Below are 13,580 nucleotides of genomic sequence, written 5' to 3'. Positions count from 1 at the left end.
GAGCTCTGCCTTAATCAAATGCATGATAGAATGAGACAGATGATGAGAAAAAGAGAAAGAGGATAATAGATGACACCTCATCTTGACCTCACAATACATAAAACCACACATTTTGTATTACCATTTTTCTCTTTTTATTTTTCCCCTTTGGAAAAATGGATGCTTTGCTTCACTATTAATTCCTTTAAAACATAAATAATTGTAAAATACAGTTCAAAACACCAAGTAGGATTGAAAGAAAGTGCAGGAAGCATTAAAGGTCTAAAAAATAAATAAATTGGTCCTTGGTCGTGATGCAGTGCAAGCATCTGTAAAAATCATCTGCTTAATGAATCCTGTATACTTTCAGGACACACATACACATGCAGGCAAACATTCATACACATAGACAAGTCATAGCATGTAGAAATTTCTCTAAGCGTGGTTAACTTGGATAGAACTGAATGGATTCATCCTTGAAATCCAAGCTTTGACAGGAGCACGACCATGAAATGAATGCAGAAAATGGGCTTTGAATGGAGCGGAGCAGCTCATGTAAGATCAGGAGAGAGAAATGCTGGGATTCTCTATAGTCAAACAGACAATCCTCACAGTAGGAGGCAATGAGAGGGGAAAAACACTCCCACGGTACACTCTACTCACCAGCAGACAGCAGACTCAGATCAGATCACACCCATGTAAGGACAATACTGACACATACAATACTTACACAGATGGCTTTTTGATACTTAAGATTTTCAGTGAAACTTTTCAAACTAACTCGGTATGCATTAAATAAAGAATTAAATACTTCAAATATCCAAAAGGCTAATGAATTTTCATAAGGTAATGAGGGAATATACTATGCCTTATTAAAAGTTCAGAATAGTGTGGCATAGTCAAAGGTTTTCATAGTTAATTTGGCGCTTCAGTGTGCTTTATGCTCCTGAGACAATTAACGCAGATGGCAAAACTATTTTGCTATTATTAATATTTATTTCAGCTTCACTTAGATTGAGGTTTATTGTATTTTAATACAATTAGTGGGTGGCAGTATAATATTTTACTGGGTGCTTTGGACTCAGTCCCACAACCAAAGGCCAAATCCAAACTTTCATTAATTTCTTGTTCAAAAAGTGAACTAAGGTAATTATGGTTTGCAGATATTTATCACTGATGCAATTTAAAGAGTGAACATTTTTTACAAGTCGACTTTTAATTAACATCAACGTGCCTGTTTATTACCACGGACAATTTTGAGATTACATCACCGGAGGACACTGATAAATAACTGGTACAGTTTTATTATTTATTTATTTGCTGCACATCAATACTCTTTTGTTATGACTCTATTTTGATAACATGTCTGAGCTACTAAAAAATTATTTGCGACTTTTTTTAATCTCACAATTCTGAGAAAAGAAGTAAAAATTGCAAGATAAAAAGCCACAATTACCTTTATTTGTTTGTTTATTTTTCTTTGGCTGAAAAAACAAAAAACAAACTGATGTTAATTTAGACTTCAGAGAAAAATGTTGGAATTGCTTGATGTAAATGCAAAACTGCAAGAGTTGCAAGAAAAAAATATATATATTTTGCAGTTTACATCTCGCAAGTTTATATCTTGCAATATCTCTCAGAATTGCAAGGAAAAAGATTAGTTAAAATGTCACAGTTACATTTATTTAGGTCATCGGGTCTTCGTCAGGTGGTCGAAACATTGCAATTAAAATAATTTTATGAAGCAGTTATATCAGTGTGTGGACATCACGTTTGTTTTTCACTTTAGTTTGACTTTCTTTTTTGTCCTGCATTTGAGCCCTATTTGGGTTTGTGGCATGTGAAAATTTTTTGCATTTTTGACACTGTGAGACAACACAGAATTACAGTATGAGGCACAGAGCTTTTCTGTAGCTCAGACATTAAAGCATTGGACTAGTATAGGCAAAGCAAAGGCCATGGGTTCAGTTTCTTGAACATACAATGTAATACCTTAAAATGCACTGTGAGTTTCCTGCAAAATGTAAAACAAAATATTAAATAGTCAAATTGCACTGTAAAATTTTTGTTTTTATCCTGACTGTGCTAGCACTGTTGTAGTATTAACCTAATAATAATAATAATAAAACATCTGTGACCTCTGCATTGACATAAACGATCACACTTACTGTATGAGAGCAAATGGTGTCATTAGTTTAACAATAAGGACCAGTTTCATATGGGCGAATGTAATTGTTCTGATCACAAGAACACTTTGTGACTTGGTAAAACTATGCTAAATTTGCCAAGAAAGACATTAGAGAGCCATTTGCGAATATGAACTGGAATAAAGGGAATATTTAAATGCAAATGAGTTGAAAGAAGAAACATTACCAGTATAAGAGCTGCTCATTTATTAGCAGGGCTGTTGCTTTATGAGGTGCTCAGGCAGTACGGCACACAGGTGCACAAAGATATTTAAGCAGTCCTAATCTTCTTATTTATTTATTCAATAAGACCCGGCAGCCAACATGGTTAACACTCATTACAGTTCTGTTCCCTTATATCCCCTTCAGCAGCCTCCCTAATCTCCCATTTAGCACGTAGCATGGCGCAGTGTAGCTATGCTAATGAAAGCTGAGTAACGAGTGGGGGCTTAACAATAGCTCAGGTAATATTTCCAAATCTTCTGTTTTGTATTGTTTGAAAACTCTGAGCAAATGGTTTTATGGAGAAATTTCTGCGTAATGGCTGATTATGTGTCAATCAAGCAGTAATTAAACAATAAAGTCTTGTTAGCTTGTGGCCCGCGATCCGTCTGGCTAAGAAATCAGCATTCAATTGCAATCGAATATGGTCATAGCTGTCTGATATCATTATATTGTTTACATGCAGATGAAATAGCGCAGAGGGAGCGATCACATTTAATGACAAGCTGGTATAATGTATCTACGTGGCTCATCCTGATGGAAGTCGAATGGCATTATGCTAAAAGCCGTGACTTGCTATTAAATCTGCATTCGTAAATGATCCATTGCAGAACAGAATTGTTGTTTGGTGCTTCTTTTAGACTCTGCTACCCTTCGAGAATCAAAAGTGCCTCGTCCGAGAGGCAGCAGAATGAAAATGATGAAACACTTGAACCAGCTGAGCTAAAACTCTTCAAAGACAAATACATGTCTGGCTGTGATCCACATTAGTAGGCATGATGCAAGATGATGTGAAGACATGTTTACTGTCTGAGCACATTACCTAATTTCTATTCATGTCGGATTTTGACCCACAAAACAAAACCAAATAATATTTTCTCCAGACCTTTTTATCGCATTAGCCACAGCACAAGTCCTTCTACTAAAATGAAAATGTCAGGTTCAATTATTCTACAAAAGAAATGTTGATTAAAAAATAAATACATTTACCATTTGAAAAATTATTATAAATAATATTATTACAAATTAATTATTACAAATGATATCAGCGTAAAAATTTAAAAGTTATATGCCTACATATAAACGTATTAGAGTACATAGAATGAGATTGCTGATTTGTATGGTCTTTTTTAGCTTTATTTATTTATTTATTTATTTTTAGTAACATGATTGTTGTGCATTGCTGAGCAACATGCAGTAGTGTTTTATTCCATAATGAACAAATTAATTTGAAATGACCAAATTAATTGGTTGAGTGAATGATTCAATTACTTTTTCATTGTTGAATGAACCAGCATTTTGAACGAATCTCTTCACTCTTCATGATTCACTGACTTACTCATAATGACTTGCTGCCAACAAAGTTACTGCCTAAAAATATTAATTATATATGCAGTACATATTCACAATATATATTTACAGTATAGATCAGGCATCCTCAAATCTGGCCCACTCCTGCAGAATTTAGCTCTAACCCTAATCAAACACACCTGAGCATGCTAATCAGCGTCTTCAAGATCATTAGAAAATCACAGGTAGGTGAGTTTGATCAGGGTTGGAGCTAAACTCTGCAGCAGATTGGCCCTCCAGGGAAAGATATGAGGAACCCTGGTTAGATAGACAGACAGACAGACAGACAGACAAAACTGAACCCTTTTCCTTCACAAGCAAAAAAGTACAAAAATTAATTCCAAAAATTCATTCCTGCTTTTGAGATTGACACATCTTAACTCACATGGTCAATGTCAATGGTATTTCTGTTAAAACTTCCAAGAATTCAATTTATTCCCTCTGTATATGTATAGGCTTTATATACACTCACCTAAAGGATTATTAGGAACACCTGTTCAATTCCTCATTAATGCAATTATCTAATCAACCAATCACATGGCAGTTGCTTCAATGCATTTAGGGGTGTGGTCCTGGTCAAGACAATCTCCTGAACTCCAAACTGAATGTCAGAATGGGAAAGAAAGGTGATTTAAGCAATTTTGCTAGAGGTCAGAGGAGAATGGGCCGACTGATTCAAGCTGATAGAAGAGCAACTTTGACTGAAATAACTACTCGTTACAACCGAGGTATGGAGCAAAGCATTTGTGAAGCCACAACACGCACAACCTTGAGGCGGATGGGCTACAACAGCAGAAGACCCCACCGGGTACCACTCATATCCACTACAAATAGGAAAAAGAGGCTACAATTTGCACGAGCTCACCAAAATTGGACGGTTGAAGACTGGAAAAATGTTGCCTGGTCTGATGAGTCTCGATTTCTGTTGAGACATTCAGATGGCAGAGTCAGAATTTGGCGTAAACAGAATGAGAACATGGATCCATCATGCCTTGTTACCACTGTGCAGGCTGGTGGTGGTGGTGTAATGGTGTGGGGAATGTTTTCTTGGCACACTTTAGGCCTCTTAGTGCCAATTGGGCATCGTTTAAATGCCACGGCCTACCTGAGCATTGTTTCTGACCATGTCCATCCCTTTATGACCACCATGTACCCATCCTCTGATGGCTACTTCCAGCAGGATAATGCACCATATCACAAAGCTCGAATCATTTCAAATTGGTTTCTTGAACATGACAATGAGTTCACTGTACTAAAATGGCCCCCACAGTCACCAGATCTCAACCCAATAGAGCATCTTTGGGATGTGGTGGAACGGGAGCTTCGTGCTCTGGATGTGCATCCCACAAATCTCCATCAACTGCAAGATGCTATCCTATCAATATGGGCCAACATTTCTAAAGAATGCTTTCAGCACCTTGTTGAATCAATGCCACGTAGAATTAAGGCAGTTCTGAAGGCGAAAGGGGGTCAACACAGTATTAGTATGGTGTTCCTAATAATCCTTTAGGTGAGTGTATATATATTTCTGTCAGGACCACTATCGTCAATATAACTTACGATTAGCATACATTTGGGAGAATGGTTAGGAGAATGGTTCTGTTCTGAGCATCCCTGCCCATCCACGCAGCCTAGCATGGATAGGAGCAGGGAGAACAGGGTTAACAGAACGGAACCAACATCAATGATAAATGTAGCAGATACCATTAATGTTCTACATGATTCAATGATATATTTACTGCCAAGTCCTGACTAGCCTCGTGAAGACATTCAGAGATGAATAAAGGGTGAAATGGCCAGTTGTTACGTGGATGCTTTAACCCTTCTTGAATCTTGCTTCTTCCAGCAGGGAAGCAGATTGTGTAAAGTTGTTGGTGCAGTCGTATTAGCAAAACTTCCGTGATGAATTGTGGGCAAAGTGTCTTTATCAATTGCAAGGAGCCATCCTCGCTCAGATCGCTTTCAGTCTATCGGTTTGACAAACAACACGGCGAATTCGCTTTAAGTTCACAACTTGAATCTGGTAAGATACTCTGTGGGAATCCTGTCAAAAATCCTGATTGAACGCTTCCTTTGGAGATGGAATTCGCCGTCTATTAGTTCCTGAGCGAAGCGATAGCTGCTGAATAATGACTGAAGGGACCTTATAAAGAGCATTATGATTAGCGTCGTGATCCTATAGGTAGACGTGGATCCGCTGAGTGTCAGATGATGCGAGCTTGACTAACATGGCCTGCCAGAACTACCGCTATGCTCCATATGTAAGATCAAATGTCATGTTTTGTTTTATGAGGCCACTAATGCCATTGACTTTCTATATGTGGCCTCATGGATGAATGATAGTTTTCCTGCTGACCAAACATGTATCGCCCTCCGAGGCCAACCAGATCGATGCAGAACTGTTGGCGCTTCCTGTCCTAACAGGCTCTTCCTTTTCCCTGACCCTCCGCTCTTATATCAACATATAGAGTGACTTCTCCAGACACACTTCTAATACTGTCCCTGGAGCCAGGGGGCTAAGGACTATGAAATAATCTCCCATGAAAAAGAGAAGCTCAATCTTTTTCCTGTGTGAGCTCTTTGGGGTCACCCAGTCTCAAGGCAGGATGATGAATGTCACTTTACCTGTAGGACATCAGAGCAGCGCTGTCACATTAGTCCTAAAAGCTTTCCCCAGGGTTCTGACATGCTCGCTGCGCATGCTAACATGTGCGCCTGGAAATAGCTAACTGTGTAATGATTGTGAGAGAAGCCAGTTGGGAGCGCTGCATGAAGCACAGGCAAATCTTCTCAGCTGACTAAAAATGTGTTGGTCTATTTGGAACGACAGGTCAGGAGGATGAAGGTGACACTAATTTGTTATCATGTGGGGGCTTTCTGTTCTCCCAAAGCACTTTATAGCCAAGTGGAAGATGTCTTGCCCCCTGGCTACATCACAAAAAAAGCCTCATCTGCCAAAACACGCTTCATTGCCAAATCCTTAGCCAGATCAGACGATATCCAGACTTCTGTCAGCTTTCGATATCATTAGCCGATGTCCCAGTGTACTAGCAGCAGGTATCACAGTGGGACTTATGCAATGAGAACAAGAAGAAAGAGTGGAAAATATCAGTGAACTGACATGAAATGTTTGCAAAAATAGCTCCAGCATTTGTAGTGAAAGGTGTCATGGGGCTCTTTTTAACAGGCATGCTTTAAAATGTGTCCACACAACAGTAACTGTTGTTAAACACCATCATTTGCTAATTGACTTCTTGTGTATTCAGAAATGACATGACGGTAATTGACTTAAAGGTTTGTGTGATTAAATTCTTTGCAGTGTTCAGTGGCGGTGATTCACTGATGTCAGTTAGGAGAAGATAGCATCTTAAATATTCTCAAAAATGAAAACATTTAATTTGCACCTCTTCACATGAATAAACATCTTGCATGTTTAAAGCCTACACAAATCTCTGACTAAATATATACCTGTGGTGTGGTGGTGAACATGGTTTTTGGTGACACCTGCAAAATATAAAACTACTTCTTTCTTTCTTTCTTTCTTTCTTTCTTTCTTTCTTTCTTTCTTTCTTTCTTTCTTTCTTTCTTTCTTTCTTTCTTTCTTTCTTTCTTTCTTTCTTTCTTTCTTTCTTTCTTAATTAATAATACAAAATCTATCATCATCATCATCATCATCATCATAATACATCATCCTATTACCCCAGTATTCTCCCCAGTATCCCAGTATTATTTATTTAATCATTATTAAAATAATATTCCAATAGAAAAAAGTAAATAAAATATATTTTTTTATGTTTTAATATGACTGACTTTGTATGTAATGTGAATTTAATAGAAACATTGTAATTTACTAATTATAACTCTTTCATTGTACAGAAAGCAAAGAACATTTACATTATTAAAGAACATTTCAAGAACTCTCAAAAACTCTCACTGTAATCTCTGAAGCTGTTTACACTGGGAAATAAAATACTTAGGGTACATCTACAGTCGTGGTCAGAATTATTGGCACCCTTGGTAAATACGATCAAAGAAGGCTGTGAAAATTAATCTACATTGTTAATCCTTTTGATCAAAAATAATCAGAACAATCTAACCTTTCATTGGAGAATAAGAATTTAAAATGGGAGAAAATATCATTATGAAATAAATGTTTTTCTCTAATATACATTGGCCACAATTAACGGCACCCTTTTATTCAATACTTTTTGATAGCTCCATTTGCCAGTTTAAAAGCTATACATTTTCTCCTATAATGCCTGATGAGGTTACAAAACACCTGACAAGAGATCAGAGACCATTCCTTCATCCAGAATCTCTCCAGATTCTTCAGCTTCTCAGCTCATTCATTTTCTACAGGGTTCAGGTGAGAGAACTGGGATGCCCATAGCAGAAGCTTGGTTTTGTGCCCAGTGACCCATTTTTGTGTTGTTTTTGAGGTTTGTGTTTGGATTATTGTCCGGTTGGAAGATCCAATCATGGCCCATTATAAGATTTCTAACAGAGTCAGTCACTTGTTGATTTTTTATCTGTTGGTATTTGATAGAATCCATGATGCCATGTAACTAAACAAGATGTCCAGGACCTCCAGCAGAAATATAGGCCCACAACAGAAATACAGCAGTATATTTCATTGTACACATGGGCTATTTTTTTATCCATGTGTGCACCAAACTCATCTTGAGTGTTTGTTGCTAAAAAGCTAATTTTTTAGTTTCATCTGACCATAAAGCTAGTCCCATTTCAAGTTCCAGTCGTGTCTGACAACTGAATATGCTGGAGATAATTTTTGGATGAGTGAGGATAATTTTTCTTGAAACCCTCCCGAACAACATGTGGTGATATAGGGGCTGTTTGACAATTTTTTTTTTTAAGGTTTTCTGACCACGAAACTCAACCTTTCTCTACAATTCTCCAACTGTGGTCCTTGAACTAGGGAGACTACGGAGGGTAGTCCGGACTGCTGAGTGAATCATTGGTACAACCCTCCCCACTCTCCAAGAACTGTACTTATCCAGAGTGAGCAAAAGGGCTGGCAAAATCACTCTGGACCCCTCACATAAAGCACACTCCCTCTTTGAACTGTTACCGTCTGGTCGACGCTACAGAGCTCTGAGCACCAGAACGACCAGACACAGAAACAGTTTGCTCCCTCAAGCAATCCATCTCATGAATACTTGACATTAAACGTGGAACACACAACACTATTTTACATTATTTATTCACCACACATACTTTTTTTATTTTCATTTCAAATTTGCACATATCAGACCTGTACACACATAATTGTCTATATTATATATTGTATTTTTGCCATTTTGTACATTGCCTATTTGTATATTATTATTTTATTATCTGTGTCCTGTCCTGTTGCTGTCTTTCTGTTGTACTGTAGAGCTTCTGTCATTATAACAAATTCCTCGTATATGTAAACATACCTGGCCAATAAAGCTCATTCTGATTCTGATTCGGATTCTGAAGAGTCTTTGGCCACTCAAATTCTCCTCCTCACCATGCATTAGGACGATATAGACACATGTCCTCTTCCAGGTAGATTCATAACATTTTATGTTGATTGGAAATTCTTAATTATTGCCCTGATGGAGGAAATGGGAATTGTCACTGCTCTAGTTCTGTTCTTAAAGCCACTTCACTAATTTGTGAAGCTCAATTATTTTTTGCTGCACATCAGAAATATATTCTTTGTTTTTTCTCATTGTGATGGATGATTAAGGGAATTTGGACTTTGTTTTCCCTCCTATTTATATTTCTGTGAAACAGGAAGCCATGGCTGGATAATTTCACGTTCATAATCCCCCTAGAGTGCTCAAAATTGTAAATATGAATGGGAATATGCATCAGAGATATTTTACTCATAATAATTTCTAGGGGAACCAATAATTGTGTCCAACGTGTATTTGAGAAAAAACAAAACAAAAACAAAAATAAAAAAAACTTTTATTTCATAATGAGATTTTACCCCATTTTCAATTGTTTTAGTTCAATGAAAGGTTAGATTGGTGTGATTTTTTTTTTAAATAAAAGATCAAAAGGATTAATAAGCAGGTTTATTTTCAGAGCCTTCTTTGATCATATTTACCAAGGGTGCCAATAATTCTGACCACGACTGTACTTGCATTGTATGTACATCTCCACTTTGTTGTTTCTGATGACAGAATCATCCGAGAGCAGAATTACTTCAGCGAACGCGTGCACTGAACAAAACATTTCATTGTATGAAATATAAAAAATATTATTTGGCTATTTTTTGTCTTTTGGAAGCTGCATTCAAAATCCACTTGGCTCAAAAATCTGCATGATGCCTCTGATCATCCTCATCATCATACATTATCATTATCATATTACCCACAATACACTCTTGGTAATTTTTAAGCATGGCTATCACCATCTTTTTTTATAATAATATAATATAATATTATATAATCCATATGTTATTATTAACCTATGGTGTACAAGGCAATCCATGTGCTGGGCTTCTATATATACAGTACTATGGACTTTGGTGAGACCTGGAATTCATAAAACTCGAGCGCAAGACAATATATATGAACCACAGAAGGAATCATCATTGGTGTTTATTAAAGTCTGAGTAGCAGGAAGATGATAATTAAAATAAATCCAGGAGAGGGAGCAGCACTGAATGACAGCCAACTACATTCTTTCCTGTCGTTGCTCCTGCCTGGCCTGAATATTGATGCACAGCAGGAAGAGAGAACGAGTGGTAGGACGGCGTCCCTGTTGGCCCCTCAGGCCACGTCTCCTCAGTAGGGCGGCAGATACATAATTGACCTGCATAAGAGCCATTTCCCTCATTTGATTACAGCCACATTAACCAGATCAGACAGGCAGCACTGGCCTAGTTGCCCTTGGAAACTGTTGCGGGAATACACGGCCAGTATCCGTATGAGCATCAGAAGTATTAGGCTGTGCCAAGACTAGTTTTGTATGAGGCAGAGTGGAGGGGGGTGCAGACCCGGGGTCAATCGCTCTTGATGTGACATTTGCAATAAGGGACTAAATGAAACCTAATTGGCTGAGCTGTTTTTCTGGACGCTCCATTATGACAAGAGGCTCTTGCACAAGTGGTATAGCAGTTATAATCAGGGCTGTAATATCACAAACTGCCTGCAGTAATTGCAGTGTGGCATGGTGGGGAACAATAACAAAGGGGCTACTGAAGATGTTTGTGTTCAGTAGTTAATGAGCAAACTGGTTTCATTTACGAGAAAGAGAGAGCCGGTTTGCGTAAGTTTAAACTCTAATGCACTTTTGACCTGGACTTTGTACAAGCATTTTCAAAAACGGATACTTATATCTAGCAGATGATTTGCAATGGTAATGAGAAATACATACATTTACAGAGAGTCTTTATCTTTCTCCTGCTCATTTTTTTGTTTGTTTGTTTGTTCTGGAATATAAACTGATAAACTGTGAAACAGGAACACACTATGATGATATGACAATAAGCAGATAATTAATTAATTGATTAATTTACTAATTAATTAATTAGTAGCAGTAGTAGTAGAAGTAGTAGTAGTTTGATTTTAATGTAATATTATATAATGATAATGATGGTGATAATAATGCTTAATGATAATAATAATACAAATTACTATATTAAACATCATCATCATCATCATCATGCATGCATGCATTAAAATAAACAAAAAGTAATACCCATCCAACCACTTAATGTCCGAACCCCTTGTCCTCTATAAGGTTACAATATAACCATCAGCATCATCATCATCATCATCACCTTCTTTGTCATAAAACACTATTATTATTATTATTTATAATTAATATTTTTAGTTATTTTATGTGTTTGATATTACTATGTGAATGGTATATTTTATTATATAAATAATTATACAAATAATTTATGAATAATTTTAATTTAGTATAATGATAATACCCTATTCTTTTTCATAACATCTTAATATAAATTAACATAACATCATAATTTTAACATTAATTGTTTTATTATCATTTATTTTTATTATTTATTGTTAGTAATATACTATTAGTAATATATTATTATTATTCATAATACGCTGAATCTTATTTGGGCTTTACTTTTTTAGTCTCATAACAATAATATATTTTGTTGAATATATATATATATATATATATATATATATATATATATATAAACAGCCATCCTATCAAATGCCCTATGGCCTATTAAATGGGCCATTTAGTAAAGCTGCTGGAACAAATGATCCTCCTCTTTTCAAGAAACACACAGAATAATTCTGACAGCACTGTTTAGGAAATGCAAATCTGCCACTTATTTGTACTGGCAATCTCCCATTTGAAACATTTTGAACATTTTAAAACAGTGCAGAGGCTTCGACATCGGTGGCAGACGAGTCATATAAACACATGACAAAGAATTGCATAGAATCTTGTTGAGTGTGGTTAACACTGCTATTAATTTCTCTGGTAATCGTTTTTACCCATCCACATGCATAAAAACTGTAACTCATTATATACACCCCTGAATGTGGCAAAAAATCCAAAATCAAAAAAGCCACAGAGAGCTTGAAGAGAATTACAGTATAAGTGTATGACGGTGTACGTGTAGGTGTGTTTTAGCACTTCAGAAGTAGTGGGATGACAGATTAAACACATATTTGCTCATGTTTGATCCTCGTGTTTGAGATACCCTCAGTCCAGCTCTCTCTCTCTCTGAGCATTTTATGAGTGTCCTGAGCTAAACTGCTCCCCATGAAAAGGTCCCAGCAATTGATTTCTAATGAAAACTCTTCTTGTGGGTCATCGCCTAGCTGAGGCCTGACCTTTCCACCAGCAAAGAAGTCTCACTTATTGGGGAAAGGAAAGGGGCTTCTGGGTAGAGATAAGAACAGGATACATGAATCCAAATGCAAAGATCTTTCAAACATTTATCCAATAAAATCCTCGATGAAACTGATAACCGAGTCTCCTTAATGGAGAAAAAAGGGCTTAATGTGCCGAGGAATTTGATGTGTGACATTACAAACTAGATGGAATTGGTTTTGGAAAGCTCCAAAGAGAAATCATTCCCAGAGCTTGAAAAAAGACAAGTCATTTAACAGTGGAATAAGCATGAAGCTTAAAAGTAATCACTGAGCCAGATCTAATGTATTAATTCATGCTCACATGAAGCAAAATCTTCCGGGTTTTTAAGATGAAAACAAGCAAAGCTTCCTTAAAACAAATGATTAATGGGAGAAAAAAAAAAAAAAAAAACCTTTTCAGGCATTTCTTTGAGGGGGATTTAGTATAAAATGATCTGTTTCAGTAGGTCAAGATTTGGCTGGCTGAATGGTTTAGCTAGCACCTGCTGGTGAACTTCATTACTACACCATCTGTTGCAAAAGGCATCTTTCTCCATTCACACCCATTGAACGGTTTCTGTATATTCTAAATAGATGGCTGTTTATTTATTTATTTACAGTTTTTAATTAATTTTCAACCCCCCCAAGAAAAAAAAAAAAAAAAAAAACGACCACAAAACTACAAAAAGTAGCCTACTCTATACTTCCATTGGATTCTGCCCCAGATGAGCAACTCCACGTATTATAGATGTTTATGCAGCATTTTGACATTGCATTAACTATCAGTAAATGGAGCAAATGAAAGACCAAGGTCTTATTGAAAACATGTGGTACTGGACCTAAGACCACCTACTTAAAGATTTTGAGCTCGTATTTAAAATGAATTTTCTGTGGGATTACATTAAGCAAAGCCAAAAAAGCCATCTGCTTTTCTGATCCTGCAAAAGGCAGAGGATACAATAGTAATGGAGAGAAAGATGAAAGGACAGTGGCTGGTTTT

Source organism: Barbus barbus (genome assembly GCF_936440315.1).
Source record: "Barbus barbus genome assembly, chromosome: 17".
NCBI lineage: Eukaryota > Metazoa > Chordata > Actinopteri > Cypriniformes > Cyprinidae > Barbus > Barbus barbus.
This window is presented reverse-complemented; position numbering follows the sequence as displayed.